The sequence below is a fragment of the Chiloscyllium plagiosum genome, chromosome 20 (assembly GCF_004010195.1).
Source record: "Chiloscyllium plagiosum isolate BGI_BamShark_2017 chromosome 20, ASM401019v2, whole genome shotgun sequence".
In the NCBI taxonomy this organism is placed as follows: domain Eukaryota; kingdom Metazoa; phylum Chordata; class Chondrichthyes; order Orectolobiformes; family Hemiscylliidae; genus Chiloscyllium; species Chiloscyllium plagiosum.
The window spans coordinates 28885464-28902251 of NC_057729.1; the positions used below are offsets into that span (position 1 = coordinate 28885464).

Genomic DNA, 16788 nt, shown 5'->3' on the forward strand with positions numbered 1-16788 from the left:
CACCCTCCTCTAGCTTATCTCTCCATGCTTCAGGTTCACTGCCTTTATTCCTGATGAAGGGCTTTTGCCCGAAACGTCAATTTCGCTGCTCCTCGGATGCTGCCTGAACTGCTGTGCTCTTCCAGCACCACTAATCCAGAATCTGGTTTCCAGCATCTGCAGTCATTGTTTTTACCAAATTCCAAAAGATGCAAATGCTCAAAACAGACAGAAAATGAGGTATTAAAAACATGATTGACTATGCTGGTTACTGAATATGTAGGTGCTGGTGTTGGACTGGGGTGGACAAAGCCAGAAGTCACAGGACACCAGATTACAGTCCAACAAGTTTATTTGAAATCACAAGCTTTCAGAGCATTGCACCTTCATTAGTTGCACCTGGTAAAGGAGCAGCGCTCCAAAACCTTGTGATTTTAAATTAATCTGTTAGACTATAACCTGGTGCCATGTGACTTCTGACCTGGTTACTCAACACAGAACAGTCGCTTGGGAACAAATGCAAATGCTGTAGAATTTTACAGATAAGTGTTGGATTAAGAACTTTTGCATTTGCTGTGTAGGATTTGAATATTCAAATAATGCAAAAAAAAGTCACCCAAAACATTGCAATGTTATGTTCCATCTTCTGAGTAACATTTCCCGTAATTACCTTATTCTTTGCCTTTGTATTCTGGTTGCATGTGGGTGTTTGTAGGTATGATAACACTTGTGAAGCATGGTTGAGGTTGGGGGGAGTGTGGAGTGGAGGAGAGGTTTAGTGATATTTGTGATGAAAATATGAAATGAATGATATTAGCAAATGAATTATATTCTTACCAGATATAGGCTACATCTAAATAGCTGCAATGAGAGTTGTATATTGCATGGAGAAAGCCAACATTTTATACCCTACATATTGTGGAACAGATGCAATACTCAGTTAACTCCTCCCTTGACTTGTTGGATAGTTACATTCTTATTTGGATCTGAGCAATATTTTACAGATTCAATATTTGCCCATCTCTGGTGGAGCAGCATGTGCAGGACGAGAATTGAGTTTCACATGATCCTGTTGACAAAAGTATGAATAGGTGCGTGACATAAGGTTGGTATGGTCTGGGTAGAAGGTTAGACAAAGTTACATGACTTCAAAAACTGATGTGGCAAATAGTGTATATTTTATTTTGAATTATGTTCATGAGAAGAAAGCACACAACTTTCTTGGAGTTAGGGAGACTCCATGGAGAGGTGAAAATTGCAGTTGGGATACAATTCTAGGATTTATAATCCTATTCCTGGACATTTTGATTTTCACCCAGGGCCTATGAAGGATGCTGGCTACACACTACATGTCTGGCCTGGTGCAGGCAGGCATGTTCTAATCTTCCTCAATTTTCATGGAGCTGGGCCAGGTGTTTCAACAGTCTAATGAATGTCTGGGCACTCAGCCAAGCCTCAGCATTTCTGGCTGAGAGCCTATGCATCCATTACAGTGTTGAAAAAGTTAAGCCTTTGGGGAAACATTGCATGATTGACAGATCTAGCTTCCTGATCTCTTCTGTCAATTGCACAAGGTTTCTTTACACAAGATAAAGGAGTTTCAAGTGCTTTCAGTTTCTGCTGTTGATACTTGAGGGATTGGATGATTGGCTTTTTTTATTGGAGTTATTGATTTGTTTTCAGAAAGTGAAAAGTTATCAATGAAAGCGCTTTTGACATACCCTATTGTCATTATATGGCTCATTGGTTCTTTATAGCATATGGCATTTAAAATGCCATGGACTAGCACAGGAGGTATAAAGAGTACTTGGGGCAGTTGGAAGTGGGTTGGCACGGGGAGTACGTATGCGTGCGGCCAAATAAAACAAGTGAGGTTTACTTATTCTCATTATAAGTAGAGCAAATCTCAGAGCACTGAAGAAACAGGGTTCTTTTGCACCAGCTAACCTGGCACCCAGGAACACATGTGGCTGTCTGAACTTTTTACAACTGGTCCAACTGCAACATGAACCTGCCACCTTGCCAGCCATCCCATTACCCCCAATTGAAAATATTGTTTCTCCTGGCATTTTCTCCTGAGGCAGGTGGACTGAGCTATGAGCAAAGGTAGATTTTTTTTTGAACAATAAAGGCATTAAAGGATGCAGTGAGAGCACACGTAAGTGGATTGAGGTCCACGAAAAGATCAGTCATGCTCTTATTGAGTGGTGGGGCAGGCTCGAAGGGCCGGACAGTCTACTTCTGCTCCTAGATATTACGTTCTTATGATCTTATGACTTCCACTTTCAAGTATGGAAATCCAGGCCAGTTTCCCTGAATCTTCCTGTGGTAAATTTTAATAATCATGGAGTCATAGAGTCATACAGCATAAAAAGGATCCTTCAGTCCAAGTTGTCCATGCCAACCAGCCACCCAATCTAACCTAGTCTCATTAGCCAGCATTTAACCCATATCCCTCTAAACCCTTCCCATTCATGTACCAATCTAGATGCAAGTCAATGTTGTAATTGTACCCGCCTCCATTACCTCCTCTGGCAGTTTATTCCCTACAAGCACAACTTTCTGAGTGAGGTCCCTTTTTAAATCTGTACACTCACATCTTAAACATATGTCCTCTAGTTTTAGTCTCCTTTACCCTTGGAGAAAAGGTCCTGCCTATACAGCCTATCCATGCCCCTTATGATTTTATAAACCTCTATAAGGTCACCCCTCGGCTTCCGACACTCAGGAGAAAATAGCCCAGCCTATTTATGCTCTCCTTATAGCTCAAACCCTCCAGTCCCAACAACATCCTTATAAATATTTTCAGAAGCCTTTCAAGTTTAACAACATTTTTCCTATAGCAGGGAGATCAAAATGTATACAGTATTCCAAAAGTGACTTCAACAATATCCTGTACAGCCTCAACATGATGTTCCAACTTCTATACTCAATGCATTGACAAATGAAGGAAGGCATGCCAAACACCTTCATCCCCATCAGTAATTTACTCAAATGATCATTTTTCATTTATGAACTCAAAGCTATTTAAGTAAGAATGTCAAAGTGGAGTTGGAGCTTGATTCTCTGCTCATCTGGCATCCACATAAATGGATTTGTCAATAGTGGCCACTCATCAAGAAATTGAGGATCTGGCTGATACATACCTTAATTAACAGAATGATGTGAAAGCCGATTCTCACACTCCAAATGCAATTCACCAGAAATGGGCTAACTCATAACTAAAAATGTGTTCCAAATCTATAATCCATAACTCAGTATCACATCAGAGTGAAGTTAGCTGCCAAGTTTCAAAGGAGTTGACTGACTATATTTTGAATCAGTTCCACAATGTATATTAGACTAAATTCTAGGATTGCTTTAAGTGATATACAACCTCAGTAGCTGCTACTTAAATGTAGCCTGCATCGATAAGGATGTCTGTCATTTCCATCGTTTTCCATGTATCTATTAGGGACACATTTAGGAAAAAGAGATATTTGAGATTTTACAATGACTAGTTCATTTTAAAGCATGCTGTTTTTGTTTTCTTAGTATACAGTGTGGTCAAGAAGGCATTTGACACACTTGCCTTCATTTATCAGAGCATCAATCTACGCTTTGAGACATCATGTTGTGGCTGTATGAGCTATTAGTGAGGCTACTTTTGGAATACTGCTTAGAATTCTGGTCACCCTACTATAGGAAGGATGTTAGTAAACTGGAAAGCATGCAGAAAAGATTTACAAATGATATTACCAAGACTGAAGAGTTTGAGTTATAAGGAGAGGCTAAATAGGTTTGGACTTCTCTCTCTGGAGCTTTGGAGACTGAGGGGTGACCTTATAGAGGTTTATAAAATCATTACAGGCATAGACGAGGTGAATAGCCAAGGTCTTTTCCCAAGGAGAGGGAGTTCAAAACTAGACAGCATAGGTTTAAAGTCAGGGGGGACGATTTAAAAGGGACCTGAGGGGCAACACTTTCACACAGAGGGTGGTGCATAATTGGAACAAACTGCCAGTGAAAGTGATAGATGTCAGTATAGTTACAACACTTAAAAGATATTTGGACAGGTACATGAATAGGAAAGACTTAGAGTGATAGGGGCCAAACGCAGGCAAATGGGACTAGTTCGGTTTACGATACCTGGTCAGCATGGACAAGTTGGACCAAAGGGTCTGTTTCTGTGCTGTACGAGTTTGTGACTCTACAACTCTGAAGAAGTGATTCAAAGAGCTTGGGCACTTTAAAAATAGTTCCTGACCTGCAATTTTCCAGTGGAAATTTATGTCTCCACAGAACACAAAAACATTCAAATGAGAAGAAATGGAAAATGAAATACTTGAAGTAAGACAAGATATATAATTATTTAACAGAAACATAACTTGAGTAATAAATTACAAGTTCTTTTAACCCAGTCATGTCTAATTGGCAACTCTGTGAATAATTCATACCTTTCTTTTTCCTGGAGAACAATATTAGTTATCTTGAAAGAATTCTCTCTCCATTATTTGGTACCTGCTGAAATATTGATATATGCCAAGTGCTGTCATCTGCATAATAATCATTGGTGAGAATTAATTCTTGTTCTTCTGTTTCACACATCAGCATAAGAAAATTTAAAATATTTCTTATCAAGAGGCGGTAATATGAATGATTATTCTGTTGATGAAGACAGTTTGAAAAAGCCTGAATGACTGCTAATGTTCTTCCTAATCTGTCCTTTCTCTTCACTTGTTTCCTTCCTATGGAGTTTCTTGTGTACATTTCCCTGGTATAAATAATGTAAACATAGCTTTCTAATTAATAATTCATCATTAATTAAGCAAACGTGATGTGAACTAGACTAGAACATGAAGCTCTGAGCAGTAAGTCTCTAACCTGCCTATAGCATTTTTCCCAAGTAAATGCATTGCATTTGAGCTTATAAAAGAGCTATATGATTTGTTCACTGTAAACCTAGTAATATTTCAACAAATTCTGCATGGGCTTTCTCCCACAGTCCAAAGATATGCAGGTAAGGTGGATTGACCATGGGAAATGCAGGGTTACAGGTATAGGGTGGAGGATGTGGATGTGGGTGGGATGCTCTTCAGAGGGTCAGTGTGGACTTGATCTCAAATGGCCTGCTTACATGCGGTAGGGATTCTATGATTCTATGAATATATATCTTAGAAATACATAATGTATTCATTTATACTACAATACCATTAATCACATGGTAAAACTTGTTCCATACAAAGTGGCCATTTGTACAATTATAAGGCTGTGAAGTGACCGTTCACGAGAATTCCTTATGTGAGGCACTGTACAAACCTGATCCTGTCTTTAACGAATGCTCTTGTACTTTTCCACAGTGATCTTTGATCGGAAATGAGGAGCATCAATGTTGGCATGACTCATGCCAAAGATCAAGGTGAGTGAAGTCAGAAATGAGATAGTAAGATGTTCCCTGTTGTACCCCATGTTAAAAGATTCATTTTATATGTTGGTTCGTTAAAGCATTGTCTTAGTGCTGCATGGCTAAGAATGGCTTATGCCCGAAACGTTGATTCTCCTGTTCCCTGGATGCTGCCTGACCTGCTGCGCTTTTCCAGCAACACATTTTCAGCTCTGATCTCCAGCATCTGCAGACCTCACTTTCTCCTCCTAGAATATAAAGGGGAAAGATTGTTTGCCACAACTGCACAAAACCTGCAGTGGACAGGAAGAAACTTTTCTGCTTGGTGGAGGGATCGAAGGGACATACATTTGAGATAAGGGGCAAGACGTTTAGAAGGGATGTGAGGAAACATTTTTGTCACACAGTGAGTGGTGGGGGGGGTGGAGAGAGCGACAACACTACCTATGAAACGTGGTAAAGGTAGAAACTCCACAACATTTATGAAGTATTCAGGTATACACTTGTGATGCCAAGGTATACAGGACTTTGGGCCAATACTAGAAAATGGCATTAGAATAATTAAGTGGTTGTTTTTGATCGGTACAGACGCAATGGGCCAAAGGGCCTTTTTCTGTGCTGCAAATCTCTGTGACTCTATGACTTTAAAGGGTGTTAGAGAACAGTAAGTGCTAGCTCAATTGATTTGAGAACTGTGAAAAGTTTGTTGTGTGGCTTACTTATAGAGTGATAGAGTCATAGAGATGTACATCATGGAAACAGACCCTTCAGTCCATGCCAACCACCTGCCTAGTCCCACCTGCCAGCACCCGGCACATATCCCGCCATGCTCTTCCTATTCATATACCCATCCAAATTCCTCTTAAATGTTGCAATTGTACCAGCCTCCACCACTTCCTCTGGCAGCTCATTCCATATATGTACCACCCTCTGTGTGAAAAAGTTGTCCCTTAAGTCTCTTTTACATCTTTCCCCTCTCACCCTAAACCTATGCTCTCTAGTTCTGGACTCCCCCACCCCAGGGAAAATACTTTGTCTATTTATCCTATCCATGCCCCTCACAATTTTGTACACCTCTATAAGGTCACCCCTCTGCCTCCAACGCTCCAGGGAAAACAGCCCCAAACTGTTCAGCCTCTCCCTATGGATCAAATACTCCAACCCTGGCAACATCCTTGCAAATCTTTTCTGAACCCTTTCAAGTTTCACGATCTTTCCAATATCTAAGTGCTCAGCCACTTTGTCCTTAATTATAAATTGTGGCAAACAATCTTTCCCCTTTATATTCTAGCCCAGTAACTGAAACTATACATAAGTTGTGACATTAGGCATTCCTTCCTTTATTATATTTTGCTATCTCCTAAAACAAATCAATTAGGCTCGTTAGATATGACCTAACCTTTACAAATCCGGGAATATCCTCCCTCAGCACAACTGTAATGCTATCCTTTATCAAAAACGCTACTCCCCCTCCTCTCTTGCCTCCCTTTCTATCCTTGCTGTAGCATTTGTATCCTGAAACATTAAGCTGCCTGTTGTCCATCCCTGAGCCATGTTTTTGTAATTGCTATGATATCCCAGTCCCATGTTCCTAACCATGCCCTGAGTTCATCTGCCTTCCCTGTTAGGCCTCTTGCATTGAAATAAATGCAGTTTAGTTTATTAGCCCTACCTTGTTCTCTGCTTTGTCCCTGCCTGCCCTGACTGTTTGACTCGCTTCTGTTCTCAACTGTACCAGTTTCAGATTGATCTCTTTCCTCACTATCTCCCTGTCCACCACCTACCTTACTAGTTTAAATCGTCCCAAGCAGGTCTAGCAAATCTCCTGCCAGTATGTTCGTCCCCTTCCAATTTAGGTGCAATCCGTCCTTCTTGTACAAGTCACCTTTACCCCAAAAGAGATTCCAATGATCCAAAATATGAATCCTTCTCCCATATACCAGCTCCTCAGCCATGCATTCATCTGCTCTATCCTCCTATTCCTACCCTCACTAGTGCGTAGCACTGGGAATATTCCAGATATTACTACTCTCAAGGACCTCCTTTTTAAATTCCTGCCTAACTCTCTGTAATCACCCTTCAGAGTCTCAACCTTTTCCCTTCCTATGTCATTGGTTCCAATGTGGACAATGACCTCTTGCTGGCCCCTATCCCCCGTGATAACATTCTGCACCCTCTCTGAGACATCCTTGATCCTGGCACCAAGGAATCAACACACTATTCTGATTTTTTGCTGCTGGCCACAGAAGTGGCTTGGACTAGAGAATCCCCTAACACAATTGATCTCTTGGAACCCAACGTACTCCTCGTTGCATCAGAGCCAGTCTCAATACCAGAAACGTGGCTGTTTGTGCTATGTTCCCCTGAGAATCCATCACCCCCTACATTTTCCAAAATAGCATACTTGTTTGAAAAAGGTATAGCCACAGAATACACCTGCACTAGGTGCCTACCTTTCCTGGCATTAACCCATCTATGTGACTGTATCTGAGACTTTCCCCCCTTCCTATAACTGCTATCCATCACATACTATTGCTGTTGTAAATTCCTCAGTGCTTCTAACTGTCTCTCCAACCGATCCATTCGATCTGATAAGATTCACAACCAACAGCATTTATTGCAGTTATAATCCGCAGTAACCCTTAAACTCTCTTTAAACTCCCACATCTGACAAGAAGCACATATAACTCTACTAACAGCCATTTCTGCTCTTTCGCAATCTACAGATTCAGAAAATAACACTGTCTTATTCCTTTACAAAACACTGCCCCAGGTTAGATTAATAGTTATGGCTTATATTTTAAGTTTAATCAAGAGACATAACTCAAAAAGCATATAATCTAGGAAGAGCCCACTCTACTCACTACTGCTGACTTTCTGTAGGCTACTTAAAACAATTAACTTATCTGATTTTGTGCTGTGAACTTCGCCCAAACAGTTCCTCCAAGATCAATTGTGAATTTCAGTGTTTGTTAATTTTCCCAGACACACTCTGGTGTCCAGCGATACATGAATTCAAACAGCAAAGGCAGTACTATGCAGGTTCACTCTGGTGTCAGTTTCTTTCTTGTTCAAGTTTAGACTTTAATATAGTGTCATATTGGTGTTGATTACTTTTGTGGTGATTTTTAAAAACCTACCTCAGACAGTCTTTCAGGAACAATGATCTAATCCAATACGCAGCAGGGAGCAGGGGACTATGAACCCCTGGAATGTTAATGGAACCAGATTTCTAAAATGTGGAGTCTATGACAGGTAAAATGAGCTTTGAAGGCAATCAGTTTGTTTTCAGGTCTGAATAATCAAGGATTGATTTGGTTTTAGAAATTTTGAAATCAATTACTTGTAGGGTAGTTTGATGGAGATCTGACAAAGGGCAAAAGCAATTTTAAGTTTTTCTTCCTGGAGGTACACAGGGGAAGTAGTCACCTCAGTAGAAAGGTTTAGTTTATGCAACTTTCAAACAAGCAGACATTGGTTAGAAATCTGCAGTCTATTAAAAGTTGATAAAACTAAACTCTCAGATCTATTAATATTCATGTCAGAAGATTCCATGATTTAAAAGAAAGAAACTGGGGAGTGTTAGTTAAGTAGAAAATGAAGATGTGATGTTAAGGTATAATTTCTCTGGATAATGTATCTTGTCAGGAAACACGTTGCGACTTTGTTTTGATGTGTATTTTAAGTTCTTTCTAACTGTGTTCTTTATTTGGAAAACTTGGTTTTTCTTTTTTTTCAGATTGTGTTGTAAATTTCTGTTTTATTTCGCACAAACTCTCAAGGACAATACTTCCTGGACCTGAGCAATGGAAGTGCCATTCTCTGATTGTTTAGGGCATCAACAGTGTAGTGTTAAATCAGTTTTTGTTTTTAATAGAAAGACAAGAAAAATGCGCCTCCACTAATCATCCCCCGCCCCGCCAGACGTATTTCAGGGGTCATGTAGTGCTTGTCACAGAATGACTTTGTTTCATAGTGTGAGTGGAAAGAATGAATGAAAATTGTTTGTTCATGTCATCTCAGAAGCATTTTAAAATCCTTCACATATAATTAAGTAAATTGCACAGTTGCAATTGTGGTTTTGGCAAATATAGGAGCCAATTTGTACATGCAGGGTCCCATAAATATAAGTGAGATGAATGACTAATTAATTTGTGTCTAACTCTGTCATTTGGGGAGAATATGTACTGGAAAACTGGAAAAGGACCATTTTTGGAATGGTCCTTAAAACCTGAGCTCCCAGAATGGGGCCTTGCTTTGGCACCTTATCCTCTGCAACACCGTCATACAGAGTACAATCCAGGAATATGGTTTTCAATCTTTGTCCTCAAGCCTTGGAGTGGGGTTTACTTCCAGAATTTAATACTGCTGTCATGAGATCGAGGCACCTATAAATTATTTGAGCTTCAATCTGGGCAACTTTCTCACTCATGTCTATCTAGTTCTTCAAGCACTTTCTATGAAATAATGCCAACTGTTCAAATAAATTAGACAATCCTCCCTTGGTTTTGGTTTAGTACTTTAATCAAAACAACATGATCTATGTTGAGATCAAAGCTCAACTGATTAATTGACTATTCATGTGAACTTCAGTGGAACGGATGTAAAAAGTAAATTTCAGAGGCCAGGTACTTTTGATATCAAAGCAATGTTTGATCATCCTTAAACATGCTGAGAATTTTCTCATGGTCTATCAGTCTGTTTTTGATTTACAGATTTTCCTTAGTTATAACAAAACCATCCATCTTAGTTTGACAAGGCGTGAGACATTGATGTATTTGAAGTTTCAGAGCATGATTTTACCTTTTTTCCATATTTATATGTTTCATCCTCTGCCACATTTTTCTCTCTTTTTTTTGGATTGCAGTGAGCCTACTTTGGAACTGTTAAGGACAACAGTAATTGTTCATTCAAGAATGTGGCTATAATCAAAATATCTATCAGATTATAAATGCAATTCACCCAGCCTGTTCATCTCCGTTCTTTCCACCGATGATCTGGACAGAGTGATGATATCAGAGTGGCACAAGCTGCGGACATGCATATTCTGCCCTTGTCCTTTTGGGTGGTAGCATTTTGACATTTGGAAGGTGCTATAGCAGGAGTCTTACTATAATGCTACAGTGCATTATGCAAATGGTACATATTGCTGCCAGTGTCAGTGGTGAAGGGAGTGAATGCTGAATTGTGTGCCAATTTAAGCAAGTTGATTTGTCATAGATGATGTGAACCTTCTTGAGTGTTGTTGGAACCTTACACATCCAGGTCAAATGTATTCATTAAATTTAAATTCTGCTAGCTGGCAGATTGAGATTTGAACTCATGTACACAGGTTTTAATCTGCGTCTCTGGATTGCTAGTCTAGTTACATTACCACTTACCAGTGCATCATAAAAATGAATCATATAAATATTGAAGCCAAATTTTCAATATCTGTAGAACCTTTGATTTACCACAAATCATGTACTAATGCACAAGGTTAGAAATATGCAACTGTAGTTGAGATTAAAACAGAGGTTATGCTATCTTTCCAATTTGTATCCAAGCGAAATAGTTCCTCAATTTCCTAGGAACAGCACAAAATTATGTTTTTCTATTAACTGTTTGCTACATTATCCCCAATCCTTGGCAAAGAAAATATCTACGGCAGGTCTCTCCCTTTAATGCTAACTTCAGAAATCTGATGCAGGTTTGTAATGAGAACATTGCTGCAGAATCAAAAACAGGAGCTGAGATTATAAATCAGGTTCTGACTGGCACGAGACATAGAGGGAGACAGCCAACAAGAAGGTGAGCGCTTCAGTTTATGGAAAGCTTTTTAGTGTTTGATAGTTTTTCGTTCAGCATCTTTTGTTGGAACCCTCTTTGGGGAGGTGTTGTCTTAAATGTGGACTGTGATATAAAAGAAAAATGGCGAAGCTATGTTTAAAAATCCTCTCTCATTTGATCATGCCCTGGATAGTCTTAAATGAATATTTAAATCCATCTAGGTTTTCCAAATTTAGTGGCTTTACTATTCAAAACCATTAGGAAATGTCCGATTAAGCCTTGGTGGTAAAGTACTTTGAGAACAAGGATCTCTCGATCAATTTAGCTCCGTGCCACTTATCCCAGCTGGCAGAATATTTACCTCTGTTACTCCTAGGTTTGAGGTTCAAAACAGGACATGTTCATAATCTCTGCTGGCGTACATTGAGAGCGCTGCATTGGTGCAGGTTTTACTTGTCAGATATGACATTAGACTTAGTCACCATTTTCCTGTTGAGAAAGATTTAAAAGAAACCTAAGGAGCAACTTTTTTCACACAGAGGGTGGTGCACATATGGAATGAGCTGCCAGAGGAAGTGGTGGAGGCTGGTACAATTGCAACATTTAAAAGGCATCTGGATTGGTATATGAATAGGAAGGGTTAATGCTGGTAACTAGGACTAGTTTGATTTCAGATATCTGGTCAGCATAGACGAGTCTGTATCCATGCTGTAAGTCTCTATGACTCTATGACTTAATACTGTTTCCCACGTTACTTTCCCAATGCCGTCAAAACTATCAGATTAACAATTTTGTTTTATATTCACTCCTGGGATGTGGGTGTCACTAGCTGGGCCAGCATTTGTTGCTGGTCTCTAGTTGCCCTTGAGAAGGTGGTAGTGAGCTGCCTTCTTGAACTGCTGTAGTCCATGTGCCTCCCTGAGGTAAAATGCTTCCCTGATCCATCAATATCCAAAGCTAAGAATACAGCTCATCATTTCAGAGAGAAAGTTCTTCCATCTGCAGGTTTGGATCACATTAGTGCCCAGAGCTCTCACATGCTGCAGCTGCACACATCATCTGTCATGCTATTTGTTTTGTTTCCATTCAACATCGATTTCAAGCTTAGAATATCACAATTATTGTTGATAATTATCTGATAGTGTTTAAGAAGTTAAACAATAACTTTGTAATATTTATATGCTGGTTTAAACTACAAATTCAGTTTATAGGAGTAGGCAAAATGCAGAACTCACTAATTACCTATCTGCATGCCAACTTACTGCCTCTTGGGTTCAGCTGTCAGGTCTCACTGCCATCAACTCCTTCTCTTGGACCATCTCTTTTGTGGAAAAAGTCCAAACACAAGTCCTCCCTCATTGCCCAAAATTCTCTCCCTTAAATTCCCAGATTTAAGCAGTCAGCCTTGCTGAACTCAGTCTCAAACTGCACTTTTTGCTCAATTTATTTCATGTGTGTCAGTGAGATTTAGCTTCAAAATATGTGAAATAAAGTCCCTGATTTTCTTGTTGTGCAACAGCTAAGTCTGCCTCTCTTACAATATAATCCTATGCAGCAAATGATCAAAGTCTGAGATAACAGAGGTCAAATTTGCAGTTATCTTCTCAATCTTCCATGTTAATTTACCAGCAATAGTCTTGGGCTTTTCGTTAAGGATATTAAATTGTTAAATATGGAGATAGCTATTCAATTTTAAATATCTATGTTTTACTTCATGCAGTATCTGACAAAATAGAGTTTCATAAATTTCTAATGGTTAATGCGAGTGATTTCTGTTTCTGAAGAATGTTGTTTCTACAGATTTCTACTTTTTTGCCTTCTGTTCTGATAAATAGGGCGATTCATCTGACTTTCTTGATATTAACAATTCAGATGGTACAGGATATACATCAAATTACCATGAGGGCCACTTATGTATTTATAGTAATATTGGACATTTTTCAACACAATTTTCAATGCATATGCTCTTTTCATTCTTTATATTAACATTTTGTGGCAGCATTCACACAGATAGGGAACTGTTTGATTGTTAACATACATAGATCAAAATAGTTAAACATAAGCAGTAATGAGGTGAGAGTCAGATTCAACTTCAGGGCACAAAATGGGCACAAATGGATTAACTGCCTGACATACATACAGTTAAATCGTTTTCATGGAAAATAAAATTGGTAATTGTATATGACAATCTGTCAATTCACTAATGCCCATTTTGGAACTTGAAGCTCACCCACACAAATTATCGAGACATGTCCAAATACCTACTTTTGAAAGTTATTAATGCTTAAAGTAAAACCCAATCCTAATAATGATTTATGCTGGTATATAAAGACATCCTCAACATTCATCAACATATAAATTCTTAATAATGCTCTCATGTATAAGATCATGTGCATTTATGGAAAAGGGTGACATATGAACTGGATTGTATAGATCTTTAATCAAGAAACCATCAAAAAAGAAACAAACACAGTCTTTGGTGAAATGAAATCTTGCTAGGAAAATGAGAGTTTTGTTTTCTCAGTTTTCTGTGAATTATAATAATACTTTTGTTTTACAGGGAACTGAAACCAGTGCTACTGTGACAAAAAAAACATGAGAAGAAAGATCAGATGGGCATTATACCACTGACTTTAGAATTGGATTTATTTTTTACATGAGATTCTACTTTTTATACGACAGTTTTTTAAATGTCGTGCTTTCATCTTTTTGCCATTGAACAACAAGGGTTGCATTATGGCATTTTTAAAATTTCCTTCCATATAAAGTATTTCATATGAACCTCACCATACAAATTCAAATTGCCAATACAAGTCAAAAATCTTGAAATCATAGGAAGAAACTAGTAATTACACCCTTCACCTACAAATGTTACCCAGCAGATGTTCTCCAACACAAGTTTTCAAAACATCCAAGTTTCCTTAACATCTTTTTATCAACATAGAACCTATAACAAACTTTCATAGAAGCTCTACAGTGTGGCAACAGGCCATTTGGCCCAACAAGTCCACATCAACCCTCTGAAGAATATTTCCCCTAGACCTGATCCCCTACCCTATTGCTTTACATTTCCCCTGACAAATGCACCTAAGCTACACATCCCTCTACACTATGGGCAATTTAGATTAGCCAATTCACCTAACTCGCACATCTTTGGATTGTGGGAGGAAACTGGAACACTTGGAGGAAACCCACGCAGACAAGGGGAGAATATTCAAACTCCACACAGACAGTCACCCAAGACTGGAATCGAACCTGTGTCCCTAGTGCTGTGAGGCAGCAGTGCTAACACCTGAGCCATCTTGCCACCCCTATTTCTCCTTTGGGCAGTCAATATGATTTCCATATGCTCAACCATACAAATAAGAATCATTAAATGCCATTAGTGCAAATAGTATCTTTAGTTTATAAGATGTAAAGTATTTTTCTGGTTAACCCCGATTTTAGCCTTTCTCACTGACCTGTCATTACCAAACACGTTACACCAGAATCAGGGTCTTTATTCTACAAATACATCCCAAGCTACCTTGCCTATTCCTGCTCTTCAATTTTCTTTAAATCAAATATTTAATTCCTATCTCAAAGAACTTCAGCATGATTTCACTATATTGAGGACATGAATAAATTTTCTTCTTTGAATTATTTAATTGACCTCTTCTTTGGAGTACTGTCAGAGCTCCAAAGTAACACCAGTCATCCGTTTTCTTGTGAGATGTTTCTTGTCAGACACTATGTTGATGTAAGTGTTGGTGAGCACACAATGAACGTTCGTCAGAAGCACACTGAGTAGGCCTATTATGAAATCACTCAGTGTGCAATACTGACTTAACAGCAGCTGTAACATTTTGGTACATTATACTCCAGTCAACACCTTCTTTAACCTCACACAGGCTGCAAGTGTATTTGACAGCAGGAAAGATATCCAACCAGTGCCATTTGAAGAAATCATCACCTGCAAATAGGCTAGCTTGTGACTGATTCCTTTGGGTTGTTGCTATGATTCTATAAGTGTTTATTGCCTTCACTTATAGAGTCATACAACATGGAAACAGATTCTTTGGGTCAACCAGTCCATGCTCAACATAATCCCAAACTAACCTAGTCCTTCCAGCCTGCTCCTGGTCCATATGGAATATAAAAGCACCGTTGTGCTACTGAGACTTTATAAAGCTCTGGTGAGGCCCCATTTGGAGTAGTGTCCAGTTTTGGTCCCCACACCTCAGGAAGGGCATACTGGCACTGGAGCAAGTCCAGTGGAGATTCACACAGATGATCCCTGGAATGGTAGGTCTAACATATGAGGAACAGCTGAGGATCCTGGGATTGTATTCATTGGAGTTTAGAAGATTAAGGGGAGATCTAATAGAAACTTACAAGGTTGTGAGGAATATCTTGATAAATTGTTAAATATTCTGATGACTGCATTGAATTCTGTTTATCATTACAAGGTTGGGAATATAGAGGTTGTATGATATATTGCCACAAGTTTACAAATTAGGATTAGAAATTTCTTGGAACAAATTTTAAAAATATCTATACTAAGCACAAAGACTCTGATCTCCTAAATAGAAACCTTGTCAGTTGAAATATTCCAGGTTTGGAGAGGGTGGACGCTAGGAAATTGTTTCCGTTAGGCGAGGAGACTAGGACCCGTGGACACAGCCTTAGAATTAGAGGGGGTAAATTCAGAACAGAAATGCAGAGACATTTCTTCAGCCAGAGAGTGGTGAGCCTGTAGAATTCATTGCCGCAGAGTGCAGTGGAGGCTGGGACGCTAAATGTCTTCAAGGCAGAAATTAATAAATTCTTGATGTCACAAGGAATTAAGGGCTACGGGGAGAATGCGGGCAAGTGGAGTTGAAATGCCCATCAGCCATGATTGAATGGCAGAGTGGACTCGATGGGCCAAATGGCCTCACTTCCGCTGCTATGTCTTATGGTCTTATGGTCTTATGGTCTTATATCCCTCCAAACCTTTCCTATTCATGTATCTATCCAAATGTCTTTTAAATGTTGTAATTGTTCCCATACCTATCACTTTCTCAGGAAGTTTATTCCACATGCAAACCACCCTCGGTGTAAAATATTTGCCTCTTATGTCTTTTTTAAATCTCTCTCCTCAAAGATGTCTGGCAATCCCCCATTCTAGGAAAAAGACAACTACCATTAACTCTAACTATACCTCTCATTATCTTATAAACTTCTTTCAGATCGCCTCTCAACCCTCTACACTCCAGTGAAAAAAGTCCCAGCTTATCCAGCCTTTCTTTATAACTCAAACCTTCCATACCTGGTAACATTTGTTACTTTAATTGTTTACAAGTAGTGGTCTGACAGGTTTGAAGGAGTTTTTGCTGACTTCAAGGATTCTAAATAAGCCAATAGTTTCCAGAGGAGATTTCCCTTGAAATCCAGCATTATTTGGAGAATGAATAGAGGCCATAACATATAGCAGAGCAGGACAGGCTGCTGGAAAGAGGGTTGACTCTCAGATAGGCCCAACTGCTCAGATAGAAACATAGAAAATAGGACCATGAGTATGCCATTTGGCCCTTTAAGGCTGCTTCACTATTCATTATGATAATTGCTGATCATCCAACTCAGTACCATTTCCTGCTTCTTCCTCAAATCATTAGATCCTTTTGACCCTAAGATAC

General features: G+C 39.1%; 1 protein-coding gene and 1 long non-coding RNA gene across 5 annotated transcripts in view; one reads left to right on the top strand and one right to left on the bottom strand.

Annotated features, from left to right (window-relative positions):
- Positions 1–16788, bottom strand: part of kcnb1 (potassium voltage-gated channel, Shab-related subfamily, member 1) — a 360002-nt gene that overhangs the window by 313446 nt on the left and 29768 nt on the right. The gene's annotated exons all lie outside the window — the stretch shown is intronic.
- The window catches only part of LOC122560119, a 181457-nt gene that overhangs the window by 159370 nt on the left and 5299 nt on the right, over positions 1–16788 (top strand). Inside the window, exons 2-3 of one of the 2 annotated variants that reach the window (XR_006314647.1) lie at positions 5319–5377; positions 13692–13773. This is a non-coding gene — a long non-coding RNA (uncharacterized LOC122560119). Of the gene's footprint in view, positions 1–5318; positions 5378–13691; positions 13774–16788 lie in introns of those variants that run through there. The other variant, XR_006314646.1, reaches the window with a different exon arrangement.